The sequence below is a fragment of the Artibeus jamaicensis genome, unplaced genomic scaffold (assembly GCF_021234435.1).
Source record: "Artibeus jamaicensis isolate MK-2021 breed Jamaican fruit bat unplaced genomic scaffold, CSHL_Jam_final contig_484, whole genome shotgun sequence".
NCBI classification, from domain to species: Eukaryota; Metazoa; Chordata; class Mammalia; order Chiroptera; family Phyllostomidae; genus Artibeus; species Artibeus jamaicensis.
Window position 1 is genome coordinate 1,466,524 of NW_026521859.1, and position 6,475 is coordinate 1,472,998.

At 40.1% G+C, this 6,475-nt stretch overlaps 1 protein-coding gene across 1 annotated transcript in view; it reads right to left on the bottom strand.

The window, feature by feature from the left end:
* Positions 1-6,085, bottom strand: part of FAM83B (family with sequence similarity 83 member B) — a 160,636-nt gene extending 154,551 nt beyond the window's left edge. Inside the window, exon 1 of the mRNA XM_053668278.1 lies at positions 5,967-6,085. The gene's annotated coding sequence lies outside the window, so the exon portion shown is untranslated. The remainder of the gene's footprint in view (positions 1-5,966) is intronic.
* Between the last annotated feature and the right edge of the window lie 390 nt (positions 6,086-6,475).

Genomic DNA, 6,475 nt, shown 5'->3' on the forward strand with positions numbered 1-6,475 from the left:
CTTATTTGTATCTTCTTCAATTTCTTCAGTGTCTTATACAAAGAGGACGTAGAGATGGCCAATAGACATTAAAAAAGATGCTCAATGTCACTAGTCATCAGAGAAACACAAATTAAAACCACAATGAAAGGCCATCTCACACCTGTCAGAATGACTATCATTAATAAAACAACAAACAAGTGCTGGTGAGGATGTAGTGAAAGGGGAACCCCTTCCCTTGTTGGTGGGAATGCAGATTGGTGCAGCCATTGGGGAAAGAATTATGGAGTTACCTCAAAAAATTAAAAATGGATCTGCCTTTGACCTAAAATCCCACTTTTGGGAATATATACCCAAAGGAACACAAAACACTAATTCAAAAGAATATATGCACACCTAGGTTCATTGCAGTGTTATTTACAATTGCCAAGATATGGAAGCAGCCCAAGTGCCCATCAGTACATGAGTGAATGAAACAACCATGGAACATTTATACAATGGGATACTACTGGACTGTAAAATAAGAAGAAAATGTTACCCTTTGCAACAGTATGGATGGACCTGGAGAACATTATGCTAGGTGAAATAAGCCAGTCAGAGAAAGACAAATATCATATGATTCCATTCATATGTGGAATCTAGTGAACAAAGAAAACTAACATGGAAAATGGGGACAGACTCATAGATGGAGAGTAGATGACAGCTAATGGAGGGGTAGGTTAGAAGTTGGCGGGACTGGGCAAAAAGGAAAAAGGACTCATGGACATGGATAAGTGTGGTGATTGCTGGTGGGTGAAGGTATAAGGGGACTAAATGGTAATGGGAAAAATACAATAAAGATTAATTAAAAAGAAAGTAAAATAAAGGTAAGGTCTTTCAAAGATATGTATCATAGATGAAAATCTCAGCTATTGGTTATAATCTCTGCCTCCTCAAGAAAAGATAGAGGGTAAGAATTATAATCAGAATATAAAGACTGGTTCTGCAAGGAAAGTTAATGAGTTACAGAATATTAAATTATTTTCTAATACCTGCAATTATTGTTAATGGTATACTGGCTGTTGTTAGAAGGGAAGAACATTACTGAGTCCAAGTAATAGTTGATATTTGGGAATCATGTTAGAAATAGTCATTGTTTTGGATATGCCTGTATAGTGTCACGTGGTAGTAAGTATCCAGAAATATGGAGAAAAGGCTCAGATCCACAAGAGGAAATAAAAAGAGCTAAGGTGGGTGGTGGTAAAAGAATATACTAGCCAATAGGCTGCTATTGGAATGAATACATTTTATCAAAACATTGAGATCTCATTAACTGGGGAAATGTTCTCTCTTCTTGGTTGTGCATCATCATTCATTCTCTGTGATCTCCTTAGTCTCTGTTTTTATTAAGCCTCAGAACTTTATATCACCCACACTTTGTAAGATATTTCCGCCAGTATTTCCCAAATACCTAAGACTCAATGTAGCAAGCAATCCTACTGTTTTCACATTTTCCTTAAACAGCATGAACCAATTTGTTGCATTAATAAAATAATAGTTCCTCACTGTGAATGTTTGCCTTAGCAGCAGTACACTTGACTTTTCAACCCTGCTAAATAAAAAGTGTATTATATTGAGGTCTGTCCAGAAAGTACCCAGCCATATAATATGAAAAAGAGAGACATTTACTGAAGAAGATACATAGGACAAATGGTGCCTCAGTCCCCTTCAAAGTAGGCACGTTGGGGCCTCACACAGTTCCTCTAGTATATCTTCCACTGCTCAAAATGCTCTGCAAAATCTGTTGTTGGAATCACCATCTGCTGCCCCATTATATTTTCCAGCATCTCACCCATGGTCTGAAATCTCTTCCCTTTCAAAGGTGATTTTAGTTTTGAGAAAAGCCTGAAGTCACAGGGTGCCAAATCTGGGCTGTAGTGGGGATGAGTCCCCTGAGTGATTTGATGTTTCACCAAAAATCTCTGCAAGAGATAGATGCATGAGTGGACACATTGTCATGATGAAGCTGCCAATCGCCAGTTGCCCATGGCTGTGCCCGTTTTTGTCATATTGCATCTCTCCACCAATAAAGAACATGGAGTAGTACTCTTTAGTGATTGTTTGGCCTGGAGGGGCATACTCATGATGGACAATACCTTCCCATTCAAAAAACACAGTTAACATGGTCTTGATCTTGCTGTGACTTTGCGACAGCTTCTTCTGGTATGGCAAACCAAGCAACTTACATTATGATGACTGGGCCTTCATTTCTGGATTATAGCCATAGACCCACAATTTGTCACTGGTCATGACCTTCTTGAGGAAATCTGGTTCATTGGAATCGAGTCATTAGCAACTGCAGCATGATTTTCCTTCTACTCTGGTAACGGAAGGCATGGAACAGATTTTGCTATGACAAATTTCATCCTGAGATCCTGCTTCAAAATCTCAGAAACAATAGTTTTTGGGATCCCCATATCAGCCTCTAGTTCTTGCACTGTCAGTCATAGATCTTTGTTGATTGTGGCCAGAAAAATGTTCAGCATTCTCAGGTGCTGTGCTTGTTGCACAACAATGGACCAGTTTCAGAATGTGGATCACTTCCAACAGATTCTCAACCATCTTTGAAACCTTTGTGACACACTTTTATTTGTACCACACTCATTATATTGCCCCTAAAAGCCTTCTGAGTCATCCAAATAGTTTTTTGCGGAGGAATGTTCAAGCTTAATGAAAAATTTGATGCATATTCATCGCTCTACCCACTTGGTCATTTTGAATGTGCTGGCCACACAGTACACATACCCACTCAATGGCATCTACCTCCCCCACTGACTGGTACGGTAAAGTCATTGTTCACACATGTGCATCCCAGTCCGCTCTCCTTGGCTGCCAGGTTACATTGATGTAACACTAACCATGCTTCTTATATAACAATGGCTGGGCTTTTTCTGGATAGACCTTGCAATTATAATATCTGCTCTCGAGCAAAAAATACTGTGAGCGTAAGGTAAAGTTGATTGAGTTTTCAGAGAATGCATGAATTCTGGCCCCTTTCCTTTTATCAGTTTGAAACCATATCAGCCTTCAGACCTTCTCAGTGTCTTATCTTCCTCATTTATGATGTCCTGTGGGCATTTTCACTTTTTGCCTCCCCCTTATTACTTTGGTAATCTCTTCCCAACTGCCATTCCCTTGTTGCCTTCTGAAAGGCTCTCCTTGATTACAGATACAGCCTATAGCATCTGTCGAGCCTAATAAGAAGCCTCCATATCTACTAACAAAAGGGAAAATAGCTCGCATATCCGCTCAAATCAAAGTGTGCATGGGCATCAGGATTTTTAATCTCTATTATTGGACATATAAATGAAATTTTGCAGAAATTTCCTTCTGGATCATCAGAATTGAAGTATTATTCTATTGGCACTTAACAAAGGTATTGATTTCCTTTTTTTGAACCATGTTCTTAAAATAAAGCTGGGACTTGGAGTGAACGTAACATTTCATGTTCTTCATTTTTTCAAAGAAATTTCTAAGCAGAACCAATTAAGCAACTTATTAAATGAGAAGAGCAATGGAACTTTTCTCTTCACCATGCATAGGCATTATATTGCTATTTTACTATCTTTTTTGTTGCTGATGTAATACGTTCTTTTTTTTAAAAAATGTGGAGTAGGATCATTAATTTCATATTCAACAACACACAGCAAATGTAGGAGAACAGGAAATAACTAGGAGGCCCTGGCTAGGACTGAGGCCCATGGCAAGCACCAGCTGGGTGGGGAACTGTATCCCTCTCAGTTGTATGCTGCAAAACAAGATGAAGCATCGGAGATGGAATTTAATTTCTCAAGAGCAACACCTATATGGAAAATGTCACTGTATAATGGGAGAATCTGGGCAGATCACTGGACAGAGGGGAGGGATCCCCAAAGTGGCCTAAAAGACTGACTCTCTGAAGTGAGGGAGGGGTTGCAGGAAACCCCAAGGGGGCAGACTGAAGCCACAGTTGGCATGTGATTCCATATCCCCAGGTGAGGATAAACAAGCCAAGATGCTCCCTGCTGGCTTGGGACAGAGCCCCTGTGCCCCTGCTCAGGACTGGAAAACACTCTGGCCCACCTCCCGATCACAGCAGGGCACCTGAGGACGAAGCAGACTCTATGCAGGCTGACATGTGCCAGTTTAGCCCAACATATTGGCTAGAAAAGCAGGATGCTTCCCCAGCACACAGGATTTGGGGGCGGAAAATTTAAAAGAGGGTGCATGGAGACTTGGCCCTTTTTTGTTCCTTTCCCTCACCAGCTCTGTCAGGAGGTGGGGGCCCTGGAGACCATGTGGACTGGCAGCTATCATGCACCTCTCCCCACTACAAGTGGCCACTAAGCAGGCGACTGGCGCTATGCTACACAGCCTGCTCAGCAAGGCACAGGGACACACCAGTGAGAGCCGGTGGCCTGAGGGATGAGGTTCAGGTGTAGGTGCCCAGCTGGCAGGTAAAAAAACATCTGGAAAGAAGAGGGGCAAACAGCAAATAAGATTCAAAGCATACCCAGTCTTCAAAAGACAACTGGAGCCAGACTGTGAATGGAAACCAGATAAGCCACCTGGTTAATCATGCTACAGCCACTTGCGTATCCCAATAGACAATATTTTTAAATGGCAGATGCAATTCCAGGCTACGGCCTTAAACTAATCTGGCAAAGGGTGGAAGGGTTATTTGTCTTTGGGTATTTTGAAGGTAATGGGCTTTGAGGCAGAAGCCCATTATTTTTCCAAAATTGTGTCGGATTTAAGTAAAAGACTCCTTTCCTTTTTCTCCAAACTTCTGCCTCCAGAATTTATGGGTGGCAGACAGCAACACCCCGCATGACTGTTTGGTAACAGCTGTACCTAGTGTTTAAAGTACAAACTGAAGAGCAACTCTGTATTCCTTCAAATAAGGACCTCATTATTCAGATCTATTAATTTTTTTGTATTTTAATTAGCTATACTAAAACTAATCTGCCCCCTCTCAATTCTAAAGTACCAATGGATCCTTGCGTTTCTGAGTGTGGGAAGTCTAGAAAGCATGGAGGGCAAGTGGACTGTTGTCTGTGAGAATGATCAGTACATGGTACTGGTCAGTAGGTACTCTTCTTGATCCTGTAAATGGCTAGTAAAACAGAATCATTGCCATCCCAGAAAAATTACATGATTCTAGGTAATGTCCTGATTCAGGTGTTACACCCTCTCCTCTGCATTCTAGCCTATCCTAAACAATGCCGAGTGAGTGAACACAACATGGTATGGTGTTATCAAGATAGATGGCATTTGTGTTCTCAGTACATTTGGTGTCTATTCCCTCCATTCATCATCTTTGATGCGATTATCAGGTTCTTACAATTTTCAGGTTCTTAGCATCCTCACCCAACTTATTTTAAAAGCCTCACATAAGTTCTCTCTAAGTCTCATCTTCCTATAATTCATTCTCTTACTATGTCAGACTGATCTTTCTAAAACATAAAGGGGATCAATTATTGTTCTTAAAAACTTATAATGCCTCTACAATACTTACCAAATAAAATTCAAGCTCTATAATGGCCCAGACAATCTTTATGATATTAAAAATCATGTTCTACAGCATCATCTTTTTTTATTCCCTTTCATCTTCTCACTCCCTACCAAACTGTTAGTTCACCAAATATATTTTGTGATTTAACACAGTTATAGCTTTGCTGTTTCCTCTATTTGGATAGCTTTTCCTTTCTTCTATGCTAGCTTCTATGGCCAATTTCTGCTCATTATTTCAGATAAAACTCAATTATTATATTCTCAATGAAGCATGTGAGGCACTCATAGTTATTTATCTATGTTCTCTGTCTCATCATGGAACATTGCACATGTTATTAAATATTACAGTATTTTGAACTTGATTTCCATTTTTTATTCCAGAATTTGTTAAGGAAACCTAGACACACACTACAGGCAACACAGGAGTATAATCAGCATTCAGTAAGTTATCCCACCTTGCTTTCCAACTCCATCTATCCAAATCAGAATGCTCCATCTTCCATTTAATGTTCTCCAATGGTCTGTGCTGTCAATGCTGCTATCATTCTTCTTGTCATCTTGGAGTCTGCTCAAGTTAGCCTTCTTCTTAATTTGAGGTGTCTGGTTAGGAAACATGCTCATTCTGAAAAACAGAACACAGAGCCCCCATGCTTACCTCTCAAAGAATAATCTCCCTATGGAGCTTTTAACTAGTTCTCAGTTTGACTTTCCTTTGCTTCAGTTTCCACGGACAACACAATGCACTCTGACACAAGCAGGGATGCTCAGCTTCCTTTCAACAACACAGCTGAAACATCAGCATACACCCTTCTCCTGATTTCATTTCCATCAGGTAAAATAGGCTAGAAATTTCAAAAGGCTAAACTAGCTGTCAGCATTTAAAATAACATAGAGTCTGGCACAAACAATGTCCCCTTTTTATTACAAAATCTTTTATTACAAAATCATAAGCATGTAATTCTGT